Raw genomic sequence first — 27,729 nt, 5'->3', positions numbered from 1 at the left:
AGGGATAAGGCAGAAATCTGTAAAGGAATTTCTTAGCCAAGAGAATAAAATTTATCAAATGTAAAGCTTTATTAAATAAACTAGTGACATTGAACACTGGAAGCAAAACAATGTCATAATATCTGGCTTATTATTCTTTTTCAGTTGTATGGCATATCTAAGATGAGGACTCTATAACTCTACGAACAGTGACCATATATCCCCTAACTTAAAAAGAAATGAATATTCTTCATAAGCATCCTCAATGAGGTTTGTATCTATTAGTAAGAGTGGATAATGGGAACTGCAGCAATAAAATAAAATAAAAAGTTTTTTTTAGATGTTCTGCATTAAGATCTACTATCACAACTGCCTTCTGCAAAATAAGGGAGACAGGAGGCAGTTGATGAATTAAATATGAGATATTGTCAAGTAGTTCCACAACCAAAATCAAATGACATGTTCTTTATCCAAAACAGTGATTTGAAATACCACATTTGTATTCTTTATTGTGGTTATTACTGTATTGGAGAAAGATAAGAGTATATAACTAAAGGCTTCCCTACCGCCATTATTTTTCAAGAAATGTTTCCTGAGATATGAGTGCAGGCTAAAGAAGTGCTGTGAGGCAGTGGGCTGACTCATTTCTTCAGCTATCTGAAATGGAAATTGTTAAGATTCCCTGAATTCGCAGTAAAGTATGTCAGTGTAAAAACATGGGATTAGAAAGAGTCCTCCAGTGATCAGGGCATTTGCAGAGTATATTTAAAGACTTTTTGTGTTTAAATTATTTTAATTTTGTGTCTCAGTATGTTTAAAATAAAGTTTAAGAGGATCAAAGTAATTTCCAAGTAAACCTCATTACAAAACAATATCTGTCATCCATTTAAGAATGCTACAAATTAAGCAATCACCATAGAAAAGCCACCCTGTCTTAAAGGGAGCCAAGTACCAGCTTGTGTACCAAAGAGCAAATATAAATGGCCTGTAACCAAGAGAAGAAATTCAAGAAAAAGAATGTACTTGAGAGCCAAAGATAAGAAGATTCTTACAAGTACAGGGGCATTCTAAGCCTTAGAAAGTACAAGGTCAACTTGACATATATAACAAAACCATGTCTTCAACAAAACCTACCAAAAAAGAATATATAAACAAGGCAGAAAAAGTGAATTAGCAGTGAATATTTAAATGTGTATTATGAATATACTCAAAGAATAAAGGGAAAATATGAACATAGTGAAAATGAATAGATTTGTAAAAAATTAATTGTATTACCTAAGTATTAAAAACAAAATCTCACAGAGTGTGGACAGAGGTTAACCTCTGTAGAGGGATAATGTTGATGATAGAAGCCAGAAATTATTAAATGAAAATCCCAGTGCAGGTGTGGAATGACTTCTTTCCAGTTGTAGGTGACTGAGTAATCACAAGCCCACAAAACAGTAATGATTATTGCTGTTGTTCTTGGTTGCCCTCCAGAACTAAATGGTAACACCCAATTGCTAAAACACTTTATCATTGTACTCATGAAATAACAGCATTTGTGATCATCTGCACAAGATCTGCCCCAGGGTACTGGAAGGTCACATCCCTCGCTAGGGAGTCATTAGCAGTAAATAACTAATACAGAAGGTAGAATCATTTTCTTTAGTGGTACAACCACTAGTTGTTCATGCTTCAGTAAATAACCATCAACCCATGATCATGAAGTAACCCTAATTTGTCTCTGCCAGTCTCTGTCTCTGTCTCTGTCTCACTCTCTCTCTCTCTCTCTCTCTCTCTCTCTTTCACACATACACACAGTTATGCATGAATGTAGAAGGGAAACTTTCTGTGAAGAGGAGTATCAGTGAAGTGAAGGGGAGGAGTAAGAAGTCTAACAATAGAGGGTGTACATGATATGGAAATGATGGCTGCAGTGGACTGTTGAACTATCTAAACAAGAGTTCCTTAGTTTAATGTTTTGTCAAATGAGTGTATTTGTTTTTGTTTTCTTTCCCAAGGAAAAGTCTATAGGCAGAAGTTGTGGGCATAAAATGATGACTTCCTCAAATACACACACACACACACACACACACACACACACACACACTATATATATATATATATATATATATATATATATATATATATATGCAGATGCATTTGTGTCTTGCATTCTTGCATTGATATTTCATATGTGTAAATGAGATCTCTGTTTTGGAGGGGCAGAATCAAACTCCTCTGTGTTTACAAGTTCATGGGAGTAGTTATGAGGACCTGAAAAGATAATCAGTAATGAAATAACAAGGACAGTAAAAACCACTGTTTTTCTAAATCCTCTAAAAGCAAATAGCTATGGATAAGGCATTTTTATGTCAATCAACCAATTATGTTGAATTTTATATAAATTAATTCAATTACATATCAATCAATTCAATTATGTTGAATTCTCATAAAACTGTGAAACACTTATGTGATTAGAATTGTTTAGTCTCAGAGAATAGAACCATATGAAGGTAAATGTATGTTTTAAGAGATCTAAATATGAATGTTCAAAAGCAGAAAAAAAAGGAAGAGCTAAATATTTGCTCATGAGATTTTATTTTCAAGTCACTGAAATCCACATGAGAAAATTTGTTTTATTTTCAAAGAAAAATAAATACTTAAAATATTTTGGTGTGGGAGGATTGTTGTTGTTTGTTGGTTTTGATATGTTGAATTTGTTAGTTTGAAGGGACTGAAATCCACTTAGGCCAATTTCTTTTTCTTTTTTTCTTTTCTTTTCTTTTTATTAAGAGATTTTCTATTCATCTTATATATCAATTTTTTTAAATTAAATGCTTATGATGATTTTTAAAGAAAAAGAAAGGATAAGAAGTGTCTGTTTAGGAAGGCACAAACAAACAAAATTCTAAGAAATTAAATCCATAGCATTTGGATTGTGAGTGTAAGCAAGTCACATTAGCTTCACTGGGAAGATATAGTGTACTCTACCTGTTGGCAGCTGAAGCCTGCACAGGTTGATTGACCATCCCCCCTCCAGGAAGTGGTAAGTAGAAGAAACAGAATTTCCCTGTCAAGATTCCCCATGAGAAATGCAAGATTATTTTGTCAAAAGAAATAAAAAGAGTTGCCATACATGGCAATATAATATAATAAATAAGCAAACAAACAAAAACCTCAAAATAGCTCTTAATGGGATTAAAGACATGAAGCATATTTATGTGGTGTAGGCAAGCTGCTTTTAAACAGTAGTTTTGCAAATTTCACTTTCTTGCTTTTCATGTTATAAGAAAAATACTAGTGTATGGATTTTGGATGAATATTTTATTTAACTATAAATGGTGTATATCTTTATAAATTAATAATATGTACTCACATTATTATACAAATGAATTTTTATGAACACACACAAATCTAAATAATGGAAAGTTTTTATTCTTATATTTGAATATGCTGCTTTCCTAATTATTTATGTTTTTTTGATATGCAATTTCATCATGAAGATACCTATCCCATTGTCTCCTTGATGACCCCACTTATTAAAACAATAAAAAATGAAAACATATTTTCTCAATGCTTCAACTTTAAATTCAAGTCATAAATTCACAGTAGCTGGAAACAGATGCTCAACATATGCCTCAGACTAGGAGATAATTTTCATTATTATCAATTAAGGACCCATAGGCTGAGTGTAACAGGCATCGGAAGGAATATTGTCAGAAGTCATGAATCTAAAACTGTAGTAAATACAGCAAAGGGAAGCTTAAGTTGTGATATGGGTGACATATTGCTCTCTTGTTGTTTTAATTTTGACAAAAATGTGTTAAGCAATTATGTCAATATTATTAAAATATAATCTAAGTTTTCTATATTGTTTCTGACTTTAAGTTTTGGGAACTCTAACATTAATATGTAGCCAAATCTCAATATTAATTGTGCCTATATGAATGCATATGTACAGAAAAATATACACATGTGCAAATATTCTTCCGTAATTCAATATATACAAATAATTAAAAATTATTGTAATAAAAATACTGGTTAAAAATAAAGTTCATTACAGTTATGGAATTGTTAGATATCCCCACAGGAATACAGGATAGAAGCGATTTGGGAAGACCAGTCCTTCACATGGAAAAAATATTGTATTCATTATTATAATAAAGATTATTAGACTAATTTTACATAAATGTCCATCTGTAAATAATTATGCTTTAATTTTTCATATCCACTTTAAAATAAGGAAATATTATTATATTACAATGTGCATCATTAAAAACTCTATTGTATAAGTAGCCAGCGATTTCTTTCAAATTTTTTGAATCCTTAATTGCTGTCATGAATGTTTAATGAAAGTTGATCTTGCACCTGTGTTAATGTGTTCTGCAGGAATAGCTCCAGATGTTAGATGGGAAATTAATGAATGAAATTTTGATATAGTAAAACTTTGAGTGAGAATAAAGTTTTCATAGCCAAAATCTTGAAAGATGTAATCATTTTGGGGGGCAGATCTTTATCTGTAGAAAACAATTTGGAATCACTTTCAAGTGGCTATTATGGAGAAATCCATGTGAGGAGTCCTGAAGGACAAGAGTTCATACAGGAGAATAGTTTAATTTAACATAAGAGTTTGGCCCATGGATTTTCAAGTAAGATGAGTTTCAATTAATTCTTAATGTAGTCAAATGAAGCTTTGTGGGATATGGACCCATGAAAGGTAGGTAATCTCACTTGTATTGTTCTAGAGGAAGCCGGAGCAAAATGGATGTGTACAGATGATGGAGACTATGAGGCTCAAAAGGAAGCAACTGAAGATAGTTTGCAAGTTCAGCTACACTAGCTCACACTAGGTGGCAGTTAGATAGCTAAAGAGAAAATAAATCTAAGGAAAGTGAACATCTCTGTCTATAGTCATTTTTTAAATAATTTTATGCTCTTTCATGAAAGAGTTTTTTTCTTCAGAAAGAGCTTATTGGGAAAATTGCATTTGTTGAAGTCAGTATTTCTATTAAATAGTCATTGTCTGACTCACAGAAGGTATAGTCGGGGGGGAGGTACAATGGTTACAGAAGAAATCTTGGCAGAACACAGTTTTGAAGACACAGCTAAACAATTATTCTTGCAGAGTACTTGAGGTGTTACCAAAGTAACCAGACAAACACCTAAGACTTTTAAGATACATCTCACAAAGGAAATGTAAAATCCAAGCAACACATCACTAGCACAGAATAGGGAGCTCAGACTTTTAATCAAACAGTATTTTCTTCTTATAACACAGAAGGTTTATTGCTTAAGTCTTCATTGTATTGACTAAAGGAAGACATTAAAGAAAGATGTTTATGATGTAAGTACTAGGAATGTAGAGATTAAGGTTATGAATGGAAATAGAAATGTATATGTCAATAGAAATTAATATTCTTTGTTGTTTTTAATTTGAGAGAGAGGAATGGGGCATGGTTTAAATAAAAGGTGCAGAATCACACCAAAAGTTAACTACACTTTCACTAATATAAGCAATTAGAAGAACCTAGGTGAATGAAATGTTTCATCCATTGGCAAGAGACATAGTACTTAATAAATAGTACTATGTGTACAATAGCCTTAGCTTTTATACTGACAATCACAAAGCTATTTCTGAAACTAATTAGTAAACATGTCTCATTATGAATTAAGCAATTAAACAGTGAGAAAAGTATGAGAAGAAACTAAAGTACTATGTTGGGTATACAAAATGCATTTTATCAAAATGATTTGTGAAACATTACTTTGGATTTCAGCATTTCATTATTTTGATCAAAATTCTGAATTTTACTACTTCTTTGAGAATTTTATACAATGTGTTGTCTGTTTTACTCATATGCAGACATTCTCCCATACTCTTTCCAGATCCACACTTCTTCTTCATCCATCCAACACTTCTCAGCTTACGTATTTAAGTTTTGACAAAACATGATGAGCACCACTTGATGCAAGCTACAAAAGAGAAATAGTAGTGAATTCTCTTCATCTACCATCAGAGATAATATTCTTGATTTTGTGAAGTTAGGGTAAAATGGAATAGGAAATTCTATGTAAAATGTTAAATGAATGACTGGCACAGAGAGTGTATATGATATTATATTTGTACTTATTTTTAAGGTCTTTTTTAACTATCCATTTTGCAATTGTTAACTTGACAAACATGCCATAGGCCTCCAGTTAGGTAGTTTCAGGTCAAATTCAGCAAGGTTAGAAGCAATTTGTAAAACAAAATAAAAAAGACCATTCACTCAGTCTTTTTCAGTTTTTTGGAAAGGAGAAATGATGGAGGAGAAATATGCCTCCATAAAACTTATTCCCAGACGGAAAGGATGGCAAGGTTGTACCTGAGTCAGCAGGAAATCTTCTGTAAAATGTCAGAGAAGCAGTCACACTAAGAAAAGAATAAAGGCCATATCACACCACACATAACAGAATTTTCCCAAGGGCCTGCCCTGAGAAAATCCCTCCCAGGGTCCTGGGGAAGATGCTACTTTCAGCATGGTGTTATCTGAGGGAAAAGAATCTATGAACATCATGCTCTTTTGTCTGTTTATTTTATTTCTTTATGACAAGATCCAATTATACAGCTTCAGCTCCATCCTCACATTCAGCTCCTCTCTGTCCCTACTGCCCTGTCATAGACCTAACTAAGCTCCTATGAGTGCCTATGCTTTTGACCTCACCTTCATCTGTTCCTTCATCCTCCATCTTTCCTTTCTTGCTCCCTACCGCTGCTGTGAGAAACTTTGCCTCCTTCTCTTCTCCCTGGCCATGCTACAGAAACTGCCTTGTCCTTTCTCACCTGGTCATGGAACTCTGCCAGGAATCCTGTCCCATCCTTCACTCCATCTGGATAGGCAAAAAGCCCTATTGTCCTGAGTCAATAGCTCTGTGATGCTACTAGATCTGAAGGCAAGTGATGGTCTGAGCTTCATTTGCACAAAAAACAAAGCTATGCATCTACAGCCTGCCTCTCTCCTAGGGGTGTTACCTAGTGGGTCAGCAGTAGGTCTGAGAAGCTTAGAATGTTTGCCATATGGCCTAGTAGTATACAGGCACACAAGAATTTCAAAGCAGAAGACAGCTGATATGTAGTAATAAGCTAAATAACACCAAAAATTCCTTGAAAAATGGCTTCCTCTTGAAGGTCTCCTTGGTTGGTGAAGGTATGTCTTATTATATACAGCTGAATCTCTATAATATATTCCTGCAGCTTGATGCACACATAGCCTATGATTATTACTAAAACAATCCTCAAACTCTCCAAATATGCACTGGGTTTCTTATGCAAATCAGTAACTGAGTATCCACCAGGTCTTCAATGAACTTTCCATATGCATCTCCTACCATTTCATCAACCTACTTATTCCATTCCAGAAAGGAACCACATGAGTGACTGCTTGATGAAGTGAATTAATCAAATACAAAGAAAATCAATATTCACGTGATCGGAACACAGAATGAGGCTTTCCCTTGGTTTTATGCAGTCTGAACATTAATGAATTTTTATCTGCCTTTTTTTTTCTTGGAACAACATAGCAGTTGCCTTTTAGAAATAATACTTTTAATTTTTTCCTTGTAAATTTCATTCATATGTACTTGTATGAAGCACTCTCCACTTTTAAACTACTCACCTGAGTATGTCACTCTTGCAACTTGATATGTTTCTTTTCTGCCTATTAATACTATTCAAGAAAATTGATTAATTAGTGTAAAATTAAATTCAATAAATATATTTCTTTATATTTTGATGGCTATAATAAAACATCATGACCAAAAGCAGCTCCAGGAAGGAAGGTTTATTCATTTTACATTGACTGCCAGTGATCCTTATGTGAAGGTAATTAAGGCAGGAACTTGGATGTGATGATTTTTTCTCTGTCTTGCCAGCCAGCTCCCAAATAATGACACCAAGACTTCTTAGTAATTATGAAAACTTGGGCTACAACTTAGGCTTGTTCCTAACTAGCTCTTATAACTTAAGTTAACCCATATTTTTTATTAATATACATTCTACCCCTGACTTTTACCTTCATCCCCTTCTGTGTGTCCAACCTGTTCTGTGTCTGGCTGGCTACTCTGCCTCTCTTCTTCCTAGAGTCCTCTCTGTGCCTGCAAGTCCCGCCTATACCTCCTGCCTAACTATTGGCCATTTAGCTCTTCAGTAAGCCAATCACAGCAATATATCTTCACACAGTGAAATATCCCACAACACTTGGGTGCAGAAGCTGATTCAGGGGCCCTGGAGCAGTGCTGAGCATGGGCTTGCTCCTCATGGGTTGCTCAGTCTTCTTGGTGTTGTTTCATTTGTTTGTTTCGGCTCTTGTTTCATTTTGTAATTTTTAGAAATTTCTTTTATCTTTGAGATTGTAATATAGCTACATTTCTTCCTTCCTATTCCTCCTTCAGACTCTTCACTACCCCCAAACACCTCCTGCTTTCTCATAGTAACCAGGACCACCAGCTAAGGGCTCAAACCATGCACAATGGGTGGGCCTGACCAGATCATTAATCACATCAATCATCAGTAAAGATTTTCTTTACAATAGCACTTCCTTTCTTGCACACCACTATATACTAGAGTAATATAACAATATACACCATTCTGAATGTTTTAAAGTTTCATAGTGTTTGCAAACTAAAACTCCTTAAAATTTCAGTCTCTTTAAAGCATCTAAAAACACTTCAAAGTTTAAATCCTCTCTAAAATATTCAAACACTTCCTAAAAACCCAGATCTCTCAACCATAGGCAACTGTAAAAATCAGAAAATGAATAAGATAATTTCTTGTTTCAAGAAAGAAGACCCAGGGAAGATCACAATCAAATTAAATCAAAATCAAACTTCCACAGTATAAGTTTAGTGCTCTATGCGTAGGACTCACTAATTGTCTCAGGCTCTGAAGAGCCTGGGCTACTGGTTCTTCTTGTATACAACCATGTCTCATTGGCTCAGGCCAGCTCAACTCAAAGCTGCTTCTGCCCTTGGCTGCCATCTCCTGGAACTGGCATCTCCAAAATGTGTAGGTCTCTACCACACCTGGGCTGCACCTTCATCAATAACATTTCATGCCTATCTTGCAGAGACTGTAAAGCTGCTGCATTGTACTGAAATGAACCTCAGCTTCTTTCCATGACCATGTCAGTGCTAGAGGTTTCATTGCTAATACAGCTGGACCTTCACCAGTGGCCTCTCCTAGCTCCTCACTGTATCAGGCTTCAGTTGCTCTCCATAACCCTATCATTCCTTCAAAACAAGTATCACATGGGTGACTTTTACATAATACCAAGTTCATTTGCCCATGGAAGTATAAACTTGGGCTCCTCGGGACCACAGTTTTGTGTGTGTGTGTGTGTGTGTGTGTGTGTGTGTGTGTGTGTGTGTGTGTGTGTGTGTGTGGTAATTATGAAGAAATACTTCCCAAAATATTTACCCTCAGTGATGCTGGTCTCCTCTTAAGCACAACAGATTTCTCAGCCCCAGATAACCAATGTCAATTGTCTTAGTAAACCAAAGGTTTTACTCCTGTTGTTCTTAATTCAAAATATTAAATGCCATTAGTCTTTTAGACTTCTCAAGCCAGACCTCCATAATCTGCACTGCTCTCAGGATTATCTTCTAAGGTCCCACAATAGCTCAGAGCCCTCAATGTCTTTCCCTTCTGCTGTGGGATGGTCTGTATGTCAAATGCTCTGATTGGTCAATAAATAAAACACTGATTGGCCAGTGGCCAGGCAGGAAGTATAGGCGGGACTAACAGAGAGGAGACAGAGATTTGTCCTGACTGTGGGCAAGGCAGGAAACTCTAGCTACACCCTTCCCATCTCCAAGTTGAAATGCCAACCCAGCGCTTCCCAAAGCCCACTGACAGCTGTGTCACAGCAATACTGAATGCTCTGGTCACCCTTTCTGCCTTAGTGTTTCTATTGCTGTGGTAAGACAACTTGGGGAAAGATCATTTCACTCTATATTTCCAGGTAACTGCCCATTACTGAAGGCAGTCGGGGCAGAAACCTGGAGGCAGGAGCCGATGCAAAGGCCATGGAGGGGTGCTGTTTCCTGACTTGCTCCACATGGCTTGCTCAGCCTGCTTTCTTTAGCACCCAGGACCACTGTCTGAGGGAGTTTTAACTTCCCCAACGGACTGAGCCCTCACAAATCTCTAGTTAAGAAAATGCTCCACAGATTTGCCCACAGGACAATCTTCGTATGCATTTTCTCAGCTGTGACTACATCTTCTCAGGTATGTCTGTATTTGGGTCATGTCCATAAAAACAAACCAGCATATTATATTTATTGTTTTAAGATGTTGGCACATGTACTCTATGTGTGTTTATATTGTAAGTACAAACACATCTGTCAAATTCTTAATTGTATCTAATTTTGATTTAAGTCTAAGGTGTTTATATTAATTTTGAAATATGAATTTTCATTGCATCGATAACTCAAAATTAATGAATATGATGAGCTACTATATGAAACCTATATGCCTTATTTTATCTTGCCATTTTATAAATCTTAGCTTTTGGTATTGGTTGAGGGCCAAAAATGATTGCTAGTGAGATCTGAGCTTGCTTTCCCAGCAGGGTTGCTGCATTAGAAGATGGCTTGACCATGTGCGTGGTTACTAGGTGATTAGAAGGGACTGCACTTGGCAGTGCTAGGGGGAGGACCTTTGCTCCACTCCTTGGCATTATTATAAAAGATACAGGAGGACTGGTGGATATGGGCCCAGGCCCTCCTGAAGCTATCCTGTGTTTCTGTATGTTTCTCTCCCCTCTGTCTTTCTACCTAATATCTCTTATCCCTCTCTCCTCAAGAGCACCCTGGGGAAAAAGTGGGGCTGTGTTACCCCACAAGTATTAATCAAAATCAATGATGTAAAAATATGTTTCTATTTAGAGTCCATAGTTCTTTATCCTAATTTTTCTTTGAGGACATAATCATTAGGTTAGTTACACTGTTTGAGATTGAACATACAGTTAGCTGGAAAATATGCTGATTTTTACTAAAATATAATACATGTGAGATTTTTTTAATGAAAAGTATAGCAATATATAATAGCATTCAATAATACCAAAGAACAGTAATTTATATTAGTTGACTATCTTCTTTAACTAATAAGGAAAAACATGAAAAAAACCTCTATAAATATTACTGAAAAAAATCTTTGCTCTTTCCTGAAACTTAAGGGGAGGGGTATATACACACATGAAGACACCCTTCAAGTGAAATGCATTGACCCTTGAATTATTGACTAAAGGTAAGTTAAATCATGTAAAACAATATAGCCTCATGCAAACGCCAGCCATTTAACCAAATGTTTATTTACTCTACTAGGACATTGAACAGAGTATAAACCTCAACACCACATTAAAAAGAACACAACCTAATTGTAATAATGTGTTAACTGAGCAGAGATTCCATTACATTCTACATTTGAACATCCTACCATCCTTAGGAAAACCTTATACCCTATGCAACAGCTTCCACACCCTCCCCTGACAGAAATTCCCATGCAGTCACTGATATATTCTTATCTTTATGGGTATGCTTGCTCTGCATATTTCTGTACAAGGAATCTTATACATATAATCTTTGTGACTTTGCATAATGTTTTCAAGATTCTCCCAAAATATAACATGTTCTAGAACTTTTTCTTTATTGCAAATAATATTCAACGTTGTGGATATAACACATTTTATTTCTTCACTTGAATGTAGATGAGCATTAAGGTTTATTTCCATTTTGTGACTGAGATGTAATTCTGCTGTGAGCATGCTTTTGAGTGAAAATGTACTTTTATTCTTTTCTGCTGCATAATGAAGTGTGGAACTAAGTCATGTGGTAGGTCTACAACAGACAATACAAAGACCTAAGATTTCTTTCTGAAGTGGTTGAATATTTTATCCTTACCACACCACATCAAAGAGTGTTAAACTCTCCACATATTTAAAAACTGTCTTTCCTGTCTTCCTGCTTTAGGTCTTTAGTTGAATTAAATGGCATCTCTGTTTAGTTCCAATTTGCGATTTATTTCTGATCACTAAGGCATTTCTCTTGTAACTTACAAACTACTTTTGTAATCTTTGTTGGGGGACATTTATTTACATAATTTTCCTTTTTAAGTGAGATTTGTTGAATTTTATGTTGAATAGAAAGAATTCTCTATGAAAGTCATTAATCGGGTAAATTGCTCAAAAACAACATGATGTGTAAATATTTTCTCCTGTGATGTGAATTTTCCTGCTTTGCTGCTGCTGCTGCTGCTGCTGTTTGCACATTGTCTCAATCTACAGCTCAGTACTGCCACAAACTCACAGCAGTTCTGATTCCACCTCTTAAGTGCTGAGATTAAAAAGAGGAGTTAAAACATTTAGCTTAATTCTTCATTTTAGTTTCTTGACAGCATTGTTTAAAAGTGCAAAAGTTTCTTAAGTTTGATGAATTGAAGTGTTTTCTTTTGTCATGTCGGAGTTAATTGTCAAATCTTATAAATATTTGCCTATAAAGTTGAAAAAATTATTCTACTTAGTTTGGATCATTCTTAGGATTACATTTTACACTGAGAATTTTAATACATTTGAAGTCAATTTAATATGTGCTATCAAAGAGATTTTGTTTTATGCTCTGGAATTATCATGTCTAGATGTTCACATTCCACTGACTGAGAAGAATGTTTCCTGTCTAATTTTCCCATTTGCAATTAATCATAAGTTGAAGTATTTGTATTGAGAGTATGAAATACTATTATGTTGATTGGTAGCAATATCTTGATGCTAGTTCCATGCTGGTATTTAAAATATGGTTTTGTAGTAACTTTTTTAAATTAAAGAACATATATGTTTCTCTATGGTTGAGGCCTTGTGATATATCTATCCTACTTCAACATTAATGTTTTTATTGGTGTAATTCCTTGCTCAGGCATTGTTTAAACAATTATGTTGGTGAAACTTCATGAATGTGGCTTAAAGAAGCCTTTATAGGAGACATAATTGTACATCAAACTTCCTGTTCCTCTGGTCCTTAAAGTCTTTCCACCTCTTTTTCCACAAATATCCTTCAGTCTTAGATGAGATCAAGAGAAATAGACTTCCTCCAAAAAGTTACCAGTAATTTGTTATCCAATAAAAAAATGATCATCCCTAAAAAATATACACACAACTAGCATTATACAGACCAAGAAGGTTGTATCTATATTTTTGGAAATACACACACACACACACACACACACATACTTATAGTTATCATTACTTCAAGGAGAAGCTTCATATATATATATATATATATATATATATATATATATATATATTATTACATATTACATAACCACATAAATTGTGCAAGGATATCCTTTATCCTTTTTCCTCACCAGCATTTGATTTTTCTTGTGATATCCATACTTATTGAAATGAGATACCATCTCAATGAAGTTTAAATTTCCATTTACCTAATATATAAGTACACTGAATACTTTTTCATGTTTGCTAGCTATTTGGACTTCACCTTTGGACAACTGTATATTCACTTTATAATCCCATTTATCGATTAGGTTGTTTATTTTTTTGTTTTTGCTATTTAGTTTTATTAAGTTCTTCATATATTTTAGCTATGAATTTTCTATTGGCTGTCCTAGAGTGCAGAAACAAGCCCCTATTGGTAGCTAGTCTCTGGACCTGACATATTCCATTCTCTCCACAGTACTAAAATTCTAATCAGTCAATAGGTCTTCAGATACAGACCTTCTTAGGAACTTTCTCTCACAGTTCCTCCTGTTTGACAAGCATCATATTTTATGCATGCATGGCCCACATGTAGTTTATTAAACAATATATGGTCCCTTGCAAGCAGGAATGCCCATTGTTAAAATTTGCTGCAGAAATCCTTTGCATATGCCTATAACCTTCAGTGGTTCCCCAAATTTCTCTCTAATAGTTTCAGAATTTTATGACTTACATTAGCTTCTTCCATTCTGAAATGAATGTTTGTACAAGATGAGAGGGAAGCATGGATTCATTCTTCAACATATCTGTGCTGACTAGACTGACAGTGCTTGACACAGCTAGATGAATCTGAGAGGAAGGAACAGCAATGTCTCCATATGGTTGTACCAGTGGCCTTTGTGAGATAGTGCTCCAAGCCCACCTCCAGGGTATGCGAAACATCCACGAATGTGGTGAGGGCTAGACTTTTCTATCTGAGGGTTAAATAAAGAAGCACACACTTTCTGATGGTATCTTTTTCTTTTACTTCATCTTGAAAAGTCTCTTTCTGAAAACCTCTGTCTCTGCATAGCTACACTCTTTACATACAGCAACACATCTCTATTTACATACATACCTCTTTCCTGCACAGCCAGACATCTCAAAACCCAGTTACATCTCTTTTTTTTATACAACTTCACATCTCTCTCTACACATAATTCTTCTCTCTACTCTGCTACATTCCTTCACCCTCTACTACATCATTTACTCACTCTCTATTCACTCACTTTCTCACTCACTCACTCACTCACTCACTCACTCACTCACTCACTCTCCTCTACACACACACATTTCTGCCCTACAGAAACATCTCTGTATCCATAGAAAAATCTCTGGATAAATATGAGTTCCATGTTCAGGGACACAAAGCATCTCTCGAGTGAACTATAAGAAACAGAGCCGTTCTGTTCACAGTTTCTCTCAGACTAGGGTGTCACACTGACGGGTCAGTGAGTGGTGCTTGGCCAGTCATGTAGCCCGAGAAACATCACGGAGAGTGACAATGAATCCCAGCATTTAAGCAAGAAACAATTAGTGAGCTGAACTTTGAGTGGTCAGGCATATGTGCATAGAGTCAAGTGCTGAGAGAATTATGTCTACTAAAAGTGGTTTGTGCTTGACATTGGTTCAAAAAACTCTCAAGAACTTGTGCTTGTGTTTTCTCTGCAGAAGCAGCTACTCTGTTTTGAATTTGTTCTGAGTTCTTAGCTAAATATCTGGAAAGTTGTCTTTGTAGCTGAGAATACAGTTATTTTCCTATGTCAGTCTGGGTATGAAAAAAATCCTAGTATTATTTCTTTTCTCTCTCTCTTTTTTTTAAACCATGCCTAGCCTCCAACTTTTTATTTAAGTTTTTTTTTTTTTGCATTTTACATTCCAACCGCTATTCCCCCTCTTTCCCCTCCCCCCGCCACCTGCTATCCACTCTTCATAGAGAGTAAGGACTCCCTTAGGTAGTTAACACAGGCTGGCATAGGAAGTTGAGGCAGGACCAAGCCCCTCCCTCCCTGCATCAAGGCTGAATAAGGCATCCCACCATAGGGAATGGGCTTTAAAAAGCCAGTTCATTTACCCAGGATAAGTCCTGCTCCCCTTGTCAGGGTTCCCACAAAAGATAAAGCCATGTAACTGTCACCCACATTCAGTGGACCTAGATTGGTCCCATGGAGGCTACCCAGCAATCAGTCTTGTGTACATGAGTTACCAAAAGCTTGGGTCAACTGTCTCTGTGATTTTCCTGATCATGATCTTGACCGCCTCTCCCCCCCCCCACTTGCTCCTACAATCCCTTCTCCCTCTCTTCAACAAACTCCAGGAGCTTGGCCAAGTGCTTGGCTGTGGGTCTCTACATCTGCTTCCATCAGTCACTGGATGTAGGTTCTATGATGACAATTAGGGTAGTAACCAGTCTGAGTACAGGTGAAGGCTAGTTCAGGTACCCTCTCCATCATTGCTAGGAGTCTTAGCTGGGGACATCATTGTGGGGTCCTGGAAATTTCCCTAGCACCAGGTTTCTTTCTATCCCCATATTGCCTCACTCTGTCAAGATATGTCTTTCATTGTCTGCCTTCACTGTCTCTCTCCCAGCTCAGGCCCCTTAAATCCTTTTGCTCTTACCCTCCAGCCCTCCTCTCTACTCCTCCCTCCCAGTTTACTAAACTACCTCAAGACCCAGAAATACCACTCTTGGGCATATACTTAAAAGATGCTCAACCACACTACAAAAACATTTGCTCAACTATGTTCATAGCAGCATTATTCTTAATAGCCAGAACCTGGAAACCACCTAGATGCCCCTCTACCAAAGAATGGAAAAAGAAAATGTGTTACACTTATGCAATGGAATATTTCTCTGTGGAAAAAAACAAACAAACAAACAAACAAACAAAACAATGATGTCATGAAATTTGTGGGCAAATGGATGGAACTAGAAAAAAATCATCCCGAGTGAGGTAACCCAGATCCAGAAAGACACACATGGTATATGCTCATTCATAAATGGATAATATATGCAAAGCAAAGGATAACTAGGCTACAATCCACAACACCAGAGAAGCTAGGTAAAAAGGAAGACCCTGAGAGGGACATGCCTGAATTACCCCAAGAAGGGGAAATGGTTAAGAAAAATATCATAGTATTATTTCTATTCATCGGAATTGTACAGCTTAAGCAGAAATCATCTTCCTGACCACCCACAGCTAAACGTGTGCCCAATACAAGGGGTATATACATGAAATAAACACACAAGCAGTAGGAAAACACTGATAGATGTTTTTAGGGAAGAAATGTAGTGACACATGAAAAAAAATTATAGTCAGAAGCAACTGGTTTTCAGAGTCTGTGGTCCTCTAAGCCTTGCTTTATGGGGATCCTCCATTAGAAGGTCATTCCTTTGGTGAGTCTACACCTAAATTATTAATTGCCATCTTCTGTATGACCATGACCTCCAGAAAGGTTGGGCTTTAAGGAAGCCTATAGAACATTTCCTGGTGAGAGGTACCACCCTGGGCTGGGTTCTTTGGTTCTATAAGAAAGATGACTAAGAAAATCATGAGAAGCTGGCCGGTAAGCAACACTCCTCCATGGATTCCGCATCAGCTCCTGCCTTCATATTTTTGCCCAGTTTGTGGCTCTCTTTGGTGGAAACTGGTCAAGACGTGTAAGTCAAATAACCACTTTCTTCCTGAAGTTGCTTTTGGTCATGTTATTTCAAACAAAGCATAATTCAGAAAATGCCCAAACACATTTCTCGCACCATTGATCGAAGTTTCTTTTTTTTCTACATATATGTCAAATCATTTGGTTTTGGACATACACTTTTCATCTAGGGCATGTATTCTTTTCCATTGGTATATAATTTTGTGCCAGTAATATACTGTTTGTTATTATTGAAAAACGAATATTTTTTTCTATATCTAAATAGTAAACATGATGAAAAGGACATGAAAACAATCATATTCACTATAGATTTAAAATAATATTTGTTAATAAACTTAACCAAGCAAGGAAAAGACTTTTACAAAGAAATGCATAAAACACTGAAGAAAGAAACTATAGCAAAACCTAAAAAGTAGAATTATTTCTTGTGTTGATGAATCAGTAAAATTGACATTATGGAAATGTCTTTATTGCTGAAATTGACAAATATAAAGAAATTCTCATCAATATTTCAATGGCATTCCCTTGTCAGCAATAGGCTATAGCAGGAGAGAACAATATGCAATGCATGTGGTACCTTCTAGTGTTTAAAGCTGCAATACTAGATTCTGGTGCCTACTCTTCACCTTACAGGAACAATTGCTACGTCTCTAGGGCCTAAGGTATCTGGGACTCTGCCCTGAAAGTAGGGTGACTCTCTGGTAATTTGGTAGTGTTCAAATTCTATTCTTTCTATCTTTTAATTGTTAGCTCTTTGCCTTCTATTAACTTCTACCTGTTTCTCTCATAGCCTCTTGTCTGCTTCACCTTTCCCATCATGCCTGTCTTGCCTGCTTTCTGGATCATTTTCCTTGCAATATTTTGCAAGTGTTGCAACTGCACTTTACTCCCTTCTTTGTCTTACCAGCTCAGTCCACCTTACTCACGAGGAAGAAAGCGAGCAAGTCCTTTCATTTGAATGATGTTGCTACACCAAAGGACAGTCTAAGAGCCTATGTGTTTAACAACATACAAAGTGATTTAAGCAATCCACTTACGTAGCTAGGGCGGGTTATAAAAATCATGTCAGTGCTGTGGCAGAGTGTCAGGAAGAAATGTTTTCACAAATTGTGAGAACTAATGTTGGCATTCATCACATGAGCCACTAGTTCAAATGAGGGATTACATTTGTGCCAGTCACAGACATTCTGCTCAGGCACATCTCAGGATGATGACCAAAGGGTTCTAAATTTGCCAAAACTTGACAATGACAAAAACTCTAACAAATGTTGTTTGACAGTTTTTGTGGTGTTGGAGGTGGTCTTTGGAAGCAAGCAGCCATGGATTACATGTAAGATGCTCAGGCAACTGTAGAGTGTTGAAATCACTTGCAGGTAGAAAAGGTAGTCATTCTGGCTGTTGAACTGATAGCTCTCCACTTATGGCAAGAAGGCATCAAGGAGTATTCTAACAGGTGTTGTTAAAGAGTCTAAATTTTCCAGCTCCCAACATATTAGCTATTCAAGGAATAAGTAATTAGAAGATTGCGTACAGTTAAGGATATCAATAACACTGTTAGCATTCTGAAATGATAATTTATATATATATATATAAATGATAATTTATATAATTATATATATATATATATATATATATATATATATAAAGTACTGTCAACTCTTATGTCTTCCAATGTATGTTCTGTACATTTTCTCTTCTCTTCTTTATTTTAGTCCTATTATGAACCTTAGATCAACACATAACAATCTTCTCTTCTAGTAACATTGTTTATCTTTCTCTTGTTGGTGATTATGTTGTATAATCACCACTTATACATCCATTGTCAAGTTGGTTCCTTACATTAGATTGCATTCGCTATGAAATCCTCTTCTGAATTATTTTTATGTGTTTGGTTATAATTTTAGCTAAGAATCTGTGGTTTCCCACTTTTGTAACACATCGTTCTGTTGACACATTTATACTCAGTGTGGCCTTGTTATCACCCTCATCTGCCTCACTAATCATGTATCCCTTTAGCTTCTTGGGCATATTTACAAAGCCTGTGCTGAACTAAGATAAAGCCAACATCTGATCATTTCCATAAGCTGCTTTTCTTGTCTGGTATTTTAGTAGTGTATAGGAGATTCTCTCTTGTTCCAGTTTTTAAATTCCTTTCTTATGGTTGCATTTTGAAACTCTAGATTTTATTGAATAGAATGTTAATTCTTCTACTGACACCATTTCTTTAGTTTGCTATTACTTGTTATTCTGTTTCATGTTTGCTCATATTCTTTCACTGAATACTTTGTTATTGTTCATCAGGAAGCTACTGGGTGGTGTGCTCATTCAGAAAATACTGGTTAAAGTAAGCAGCGGTCATAAATGATTCTTAAAATATCCTGGGACAGGATATCCGATCGCTGATAATTCTGTCTTCATTGCATGCTGTTTCACATGACTTGTACTTGGCAGTTTGTCCATTTATTTTAGTTTACCACTATATATCATTAGGATTATTTTCAATGAGTATAATTTCATTTTTCTATATGAACACATAGTCTTGTTTCAAATTTAAAATTGTATGTCTTATATAACAATTATGTTTTCTCACACCTATTAGTTTGAATTTTTGCTTTTGTATATTAGAAAAAATACTGTATTCAGCTTGATTTACTTTCATGTAAGAACACCTTGAGGTTTGAATGTTACATTGAATTCTAAAATAAATTTTACATTAGTTTCTTCTGAATACCTAAGAAACATCTCAAACTTTGTACCACATTTTATTGTAAAACCTCCAGAATTCCCTGAATATTTGGACTTGTTTAACTTTAAATTCACAATTTTAAAGAATAGTAACTTTAAGACTTCAAATTCTCAGGGGGAGGATTTTTTTTTTCTTCTGTACTAATACATGATTGGTAAGTTTTCCTCTTGTCCCCATTATAAACTACAGTAATCTTCAGGACTTTACTGTCCATTGCCATGAGAATCTCAAATCTATGTGAAATATTTTAGTTTTAATGAATTCTAACTTCCTATTTTAAAAGTTAAAGCATTGACTTTTATGTGTATGGAGTACAATTAGATTATGATATTGAGTTGTATATCTTATCCAAATACTACTGCAGTTGAATTCCAAAGAGAAAGTAGAACCTTATTAATGTGCTTGCCTTGAGTTCTTTTTTTGTTCCTGCAATTTTGTGTTTATTGAGCATGGGGATTTTTTTTTTCCTTTCTTGAGCACTTAAATATGCAAATATTTAATTCAATTTACTTTCTGTTGGATTTCAGTTTATTTTTGTGGAAAGTATTTTAAAGATCTTGAAACTTCTGAGGAAGGGAAGGAGGGAGTGAATAAAGGAGGGAGAAAGGGTGAAAGCCAGAGACAGACTTGAAAGTAAGAGCTTATTGATGAGTATTCTATATAGCTGGGTCACAGAACAAGAAGATATCAATCTGGGGCTGACCAGGAAGCTTTACCCCTGCATTCTCAGTGCTGGAGGTGCTGTGCTTTGTACCAGAAGAGAGGAGTAATCACTTTCTGTGAACTGTGAAAGCTACAATAATGACTGGCCTGGCAAGATATGCCCTCTGATACAATAGTGGCATGAACATCATGGGATTAACCAAGCACTTTCCGATTAGATGTAAGACTCATTCTCCAAAATGAAACAGATATCTAGCACCAGTGTTGGATCAAAAACCTGTAGCCTGTCAGGCTATAGTAGTCCCTAGAGGAAAACCTACTATTATTATTCTCGTACATGGATATAGCATCAAACCGATTCTTAATGACTTATCCTTGTGCTCATAAATTAATGCATACCTCAATACTCATCAGAGAATATTCTACTTATAGCAAAGTGTGATTAACATATAGAACCTCATATAGTCAAATTACAGAAAATGTGGAATGCTCTGCCTGAAATGAGACATGTATATCACAACTTCGCCCTCCCCCCCACCCCGCCCCCGCGCCTCCGCCAAGTCCCTGGAGTCACTGTAGAAGAGGGAGAAGAAAGTTTGTAAGAGGATGACGTGGTGTATAATTCCACAAAGATAGCATTCCCAGATTCAGTAAGATAGTTGCACGCATGAACTCACAATGGTTTTAAGAACATGCCTGTGACTTGTGCAAGTCCAAGCCAGACAACAGCCTGACATGCTTGGGAGTGGTTGCCGCTAAATACAACTCCTAACTGAGAAATCATTGGCAACTAATCGTTAATAGGGACAAATAAAGTTAGTTTTCTTTAAGGGTTTCTACAGGTGTTAAGTAGACCATGTGCCAGACACACGTCTAAGCATATGTGGACAGCACAAATGGATTTATGGTCTAAATTTCTGTGTATCTATGTCTGTGTGCTTGTATGTATATGCACATGTGTATGAACAATTAGTGAAAAAGAGACCACGAGTTTTAAAAAAAAAGAGCAAGGAAGAGTATATGGGAGCCTTTTGCATGGAGGAAAGGAAGAAATGATGTAATTATATTATAATCTGAATGGGTAAAAGAAATAATTTTTTTTTTTTTTTTTTTTTTGGTTTTTCGAGACAGGGTTTCTCTGTGTAGCTTTGCGCCTTTCCTAGGACTCACTTGGTAGCCCAGGCTGGCCTCGAACTCACAGAGATCCGCCTGGCTCTGCCTCCCGAGTGCTGGGATTAAAGGCGTGCGCCACCACCGCCCGGCCAAAAGAAATAATTTTAAAAGGAAGAAAAAAGAATGAAGAGTTGGTGAGCACAAAGTTTTGTGTGTAAGAAGGGATAGGAAGATCTGGGAAGAATTGAGGTGACTGAAAATTATAAAAATACATTGTGCAAAATTTTAAAAGAACTTCAAATAGGTAAAAAAAAAAACAAAGAAATTTTTACACAAATGAAATGTATTACAACCATATGCATCGCTTTCTTCCATCCCTCTAAATTCCCTTGTAGCGTAAAGCTGGTCAGAACCATATTGTGGATCTTAGGGCCAGGGAGATAATGTATTAGTGATTGGCATATGGTCATATTTTCCTCTAAGCTTTATGTAGATAGTCACAGTTTCGGGCTGCTCCCAACACTGCTCAGTCAAGTTCTTACTGCACTGATCCACTGTGAGTTCTCAGGCATAACAGGGCATCTATAACAACTGTGACTATTTTAAAATGTGTTTCTGTGGAATGGATAATGCAGCGAATCAGCACTATAACATACACGAAAAAATTACACAAAATATTCCAATAACTAGAATGCATCCTGGGGCAATCAGGTGAAATAGGGGAGGCATAAGAATACATATTAGTGATGAAAATGGCTATAACAAAAGAGCAGAGTGATGATTTTAGTTGATTCATGTATTTTCACATGAGAAATGATTATCCAAGTTGGGCATTGTTGCTTGTGTCTGTAATCCCCACACTTGGTTTTTGGTTGTGGCAGGTGAATTTGCCACAAGTTCCAGGTATCCTTGGCTCCATTGTTAGACTTTGCTTCAAACACCAAAATCAGGAAATGTTCTGCCTCAGTTTTAGTAATCTGAGATAGTTCCTGCTAATTTCAATTTATTTGAAATTGTGTGTAAAAAATACAGGATAAAATGAATTTAATATCAGCATTCCCCAGACAACAGCAAAAATATGTAATTACTCATTTCAACAATTATACAGGACATTGATTACATAAATAATCAGCCTGTCAGAAAAAATGACTATTTCTGATTAGGAAAGAATAATTCAATTATATAAGATTCTGAATCTTACAAGAGATTTCCAGGATTTAATTTGAATATAATTTTACTAAAATAGTCCATTTTATCTCATATTACTATTACAATATTATAGATTTGTTTATTTTCAATAAAATATATTATAGATAGATACAGTTTTAAATGCATTTTTTACGAAATATCAAAACCACCATTTCAAAAAATGTGAATAAAATATATATGTAAATTCTGTATGTTATAGGAGAGCATAATCATAAACATATAGCCATATATTATAAGGTAGTTTTTCAAAGAAAGCATCAAACATTGCATACCCATAAGTTCTAAATTAGAGATTTTCTATAAAATAAATATTCAGTTCTATAATATTCATTAGACTAAAAACAAACATTTTATAGTAATTCTGTGGTGTATCATACATGAATCGTGATAACAGTTCTCAAAAGCTTGAAACACTCTAAGAAAGGAAATGCAGATTTTTAGTTAAAATGTAATTATTATCACATATTGAACATTTCTGAAAATATATTCATATTCCATACGTAGCATACTTTTGTTTTAATTATGTGTCATATCAATTATATGCCAAGATAAATTTGAAATGGGTTATTCCCTAGATTTTCATGAAGAAAAATGTGGCTCTTGGAGATAAAACAATATTAAAATCATATAGACAAAGATTTTATTACAAGTACATCTAAGTGATAGTTTTTTTAAAGAAAACTATTAACTTATTTAGTAAGAACTCATAAGAGATGAGTAATATTTCTTCTGTTCTCTCTAAATTATGAAATGTTCTCTAACCTATGAAATAATGAAATATTATAGCACTCATGCATAGCATTGAGGAAAAGCCCATATAACTTACTGTGCATATATCTTTAATTACATAGAAACTTTTGGACACTCCTATCTACAACATAATGTTCATTTCTCTTATAATTTCCTGGGAGTAAATAATGAACATTCATGGTAATTAATATCATTTACATGGCTAGACAAATACAGCACTGTTAAAAATGATAATAACTAATATGTCTGACTTTTTTCAACAGAATAAATATATGAGGGCCACTAAAAGAGGAATGATTTATAGGATTCTGTTCATGGTCCCAATGACATGTGGCTCTATTACCATGAGTCTGAGCTAAGATAGAAGCATTACAGTGGCAGGTGTGTGAGATGATGGAGGTTGTTCATCTCATTGAAAACCCAAGGAAAAGAAGAAGAGAAAGGGGTAACTGAGAATACACCATACCCTTCAAAAGCATGTCAAAAATCTACCTTTAACAGCAGGAAATTCTGCATCCACCAATTCAATTCTTGTAGGAGGCAGATTTCTCACTGTTAAATCTTCACTCAGTGATGGGTCAAACAGTCAGTCTTCTACACTTAGCACCCAAATAGTAGGAAAGTTTATAAACTAGTAAAATAGAAGGCTGGATTTCTTCGAAGCAAAGACTCAAGAAGGAAATATATTTTCGTATTACATGTGAGTACATGAAAACATCTTTCCTCTGTTGTCACGTGGCTAGAGCCTCAGTCACCACAAATGCCTTCGTTTAAAAAAAAATTGAAATACCTTATGTTCTCATCCCTGTCTTTGCCCTCCATTGCCCCCCCTCTCAGTTTGCTCATGTAGATCTCATCTATTTCCTATTTCTCCTTCGCTGGGTTATCTATGTGTCCCTCTTAGAGTCCTCCTTGTTACCTACCTTCTCTGGTACTGTGGGTTGTGGTCTGGTTATTCTTTGCTTTACATCTAGTATCCACTTATGAGTGAGTACATATCATGTTTGTCCTTCTAAGTCTGGGTTACCTCACTCAGTAAAACTGATTTTGTATCTCACTGATATAACTAGAGTTCAGATAATATAGAAATATAAAAGATAATTGTGAATTAAAATGACCACTCTCCAGCATTAAAAAAATGAAATTTTTATGTATTTAGCAAACATCTTTTTTCTATAAATTCTAGTAGTACACTCTCAAAATACCATAATTAAATCTGCAGAAAATTGAACTCTATACTGACAAAGCATTCTTCTGCTACCAATTGTTTTTTTTTTTTTTAATTGCTTTGAAACAGAACTCTTATATTTTTGGTTGTGAGCCTAGCCTTTAACGTCTGAGCTATCCCTCCAGCCAGGAAAGAGAGCCTGTGGGAGCTGGAGATCCTAGCTGGACCAAGAACAGAGAGGGAGAACAAGGAATAGGAGACTATGGTAAATGAAGAACACATGAGAAAAGGAAGAAACAAAGTGCAAGAGAGGCCCACAGAAATCCACAAAGATACCCCCACAACAGACTGCTGGCAATGGTCGAGAGACAGCCGGAACTGACATACTCTGTTTATGGGATGGCCAAACACCCTAATAGACGTGCTAGAAACCCCATCCAACGACTGAGAGATCTGGATGCAGAGATCCAGGGCTAGGCCCCGGGTGGAGCTCCGGGAGTGTAATTAGTGAGAAAGAGGAGGGTTTATATGAGCGAGAATTGTTGAAACCAAGGCTGGATAAAGCACAGGGACAAATAGCCAAATGAATGGAAACACATGAACTATGAACCAATGGCTGAGGGGCCCCCACCTGGATCAGGCCCTCTGAATAGGTGATACAGTTGATTGGCCTGATCTGTTTGGGAGGCATCTAGGCAGTGGTACCAGGTCCTTTGCTCATTGCATGAGTTGGCTGTTTCTGCCTGGACTGAGTCTACCAGGTTGATCTCAGTCCTCAGGGGAGGCTTTGTCCTGGAGGAGGTGGGAATGGGGGGTGGGCTGGGGGAAGGGGAGGAGGGCAGGAAGGGGGAGAACAAGGGAATCCGTGGCTGATATGTAGAACTGAATGGTATTGTAAAATAAAATAAAAGGAAAAAATTTTGCTTTGACTAAATAGTACAGCCCAGAAATATAATAAAAGAAACATTTCTTAATGTTAATATGTAATGCAAATCATTATGAAATAGTATCCATGCAAAGTGTTTGATTTACATAGAAAACTTTTCTACATCTGTTTTTGAAAATTTCCCTTCATTCTTTGTGTATGCAGCCAACTTTCAGAGAGTTGTATGCTGTACACATGACTGTGATTCAGTCAATGTATTAAAATTTGTTGACAACTCCTCTTTTATTTTCAGACAGGAGTAATAAAATTAAAATCCTCTAAGCATGGGAACAGAAATCACACTAAAATTGATAAATGTAAAACATGGGAACAATTTAATGAATGATTTAACCATTTTCAAATTATTTTATAAAAATATGAGTGAATATTTTAGGAGCTAAATATTTCATGTCATTGTTTAAATAAAACAGCCACAATTAAAAATATAGTTATCTTAATATTTATCCCAAATTAGGTATAACACATTAAATAATTCTGTATTGTCAATTCCAGAAGTTCAGCCAGATAAAAATATTTGATCAATTATTTATTTTTTTTTATTTATTCTCTCATACAATATATCCCAACAGCAGTTTCTCCTCCCTCCACTCTTCCTACCTCCCCTTTCCCCTAAAAATTAAGAAATGGCCCCCATATCCTACACTGCTAGGATGACCAAGAACCTGAAACTAGATAGGTCATAGATCTATACCTATAAAACAAAATAATAAATATATGCACATGTGTGCATGTACATTGCTATTATATATGGAACCATATGATTTAAAACTATGGGACATATGCAACTTTAAAGTATATTCTTCTATGTATATGTTTTAATTTGTGACCTAAAGTGATTTTTAGCAACCAGGACCCTGTAACCACATGCTTTTCTCTAGTTTCCTTGGTTTGTAATTTGTTGCACTATTAATGTGACATATTTATTCTCATCAATACACTACTATTGATATATATATTTTTAACTGAGGTCCATTTGGGAAATGCTGGAGTGTTTCTTTTATGTTGCTCACTTTGTTTTTAAATGTGGTTTTCTTTTTAAACCAGGTTTATGCATGGGGTAATAACCATAGTGCACTCAGCTTGAAAATCCATTCAGTATTTGTGCTTCTTTTCTCCCATCAAGATCCCATCCAGACAACACACTAAGTGAAGTTATCATAACTCCTTACATTCCTCTGAACTGTGACAGCTTTCATATTTTATTTGCTTTGAATCACTTTGGTAGCTTGAAGGACTGATCGTTGCAAAGAATGTCTGTTGGCTTCAGTTTGTCTGATGTTTCTCTCGCACAGAGAAAAGTTACATGTGCTGTGAAAGTAAAGCTATACTTATATCAGGCAAAATTGATTTATGGTAAAAATATGTTCAAAGAGCTTTTAAAGATATAAACAGGTAATGATAGTGTAGACTATTGGTGGATGGTCCATATGTTCATCAAACAGTAATGGTGCAGAATATGTGCCATTGAACATAAGCAAATGTGAAGGAATCTCTACTCTCAGATCCTAACTCTGTGTGTGTGTGTGTGTGTGTGTGTGTGTGTGTGTGAGAGAGAGAGAGAGAGAGAGAGAGAGAGAGAGAGAGAGAGAGAGAGAGAGAGAGAGAGAAAGGTGGCCCTAGGGTTTAATATCTCAAAACCCACCTTCAGTGTCATACTTCCTCCAATAAGTCCACGAATGCCAAACCTCCCCAAAGAGTGTCAAAAACTGGGGACCAAGTGTTCAAATTCCCGAGTGATAATCTCATTGAAACCACCACATAGTCCGAACTAGAAAGAACTCAATTGATTATTAGTGGTAAATGGAAAAATAATATTTGACCATAGAGTAGGAGAGTATATATCACAAAACAGGATAAGCCATAAAGATCTTGATGATCCTTTGCTAAGTGGAAGAAACAAGGAGTGGAAGGTCACATGTAGAATAATCAGTTCTATGCATAACATCCATAGCAAGCAAAACAGCAGATTTAGAATGATTAGAGAGCTGGCAGTGGTGTCACATGCCTTTAGTCCCAGCCCTCAGGAGGCAGAGCCAGGAGGATCTCTGTGAGTTCGAGGCCAGCCTGGGCTACCGAGCAAGATCCAGGATAGGTCCCAAAACTACACGGAGAAACCCTGTCTCGGAACATCTCCCCCGCCCCTCCAAAAAAAACATGATTAGAGAATTGTGGGGAAATGCCTACTTAGTGGGCATTTGGGGTGATACAAAGCTTAGTTCCTTTACAC

The sequence above is a fragment of the Peromyscus leucopus genome, chromosome 13, assembly GCF_004664715.2.
Source record: "Peromyscus leucopus breed LL Stock chromosome 13, UCI_PerLeu_2.1, whole genome shotgun sequence".
NCBI classification, from domain to species: Eukaryota; Metazoa; Chordata; class Mammalia; order Rodentia; family Cricetidae; genus Peromyscus; species Peromyscus leucopus.
This window is presented reverse-complemented; position numbering follows the sequence as displayed.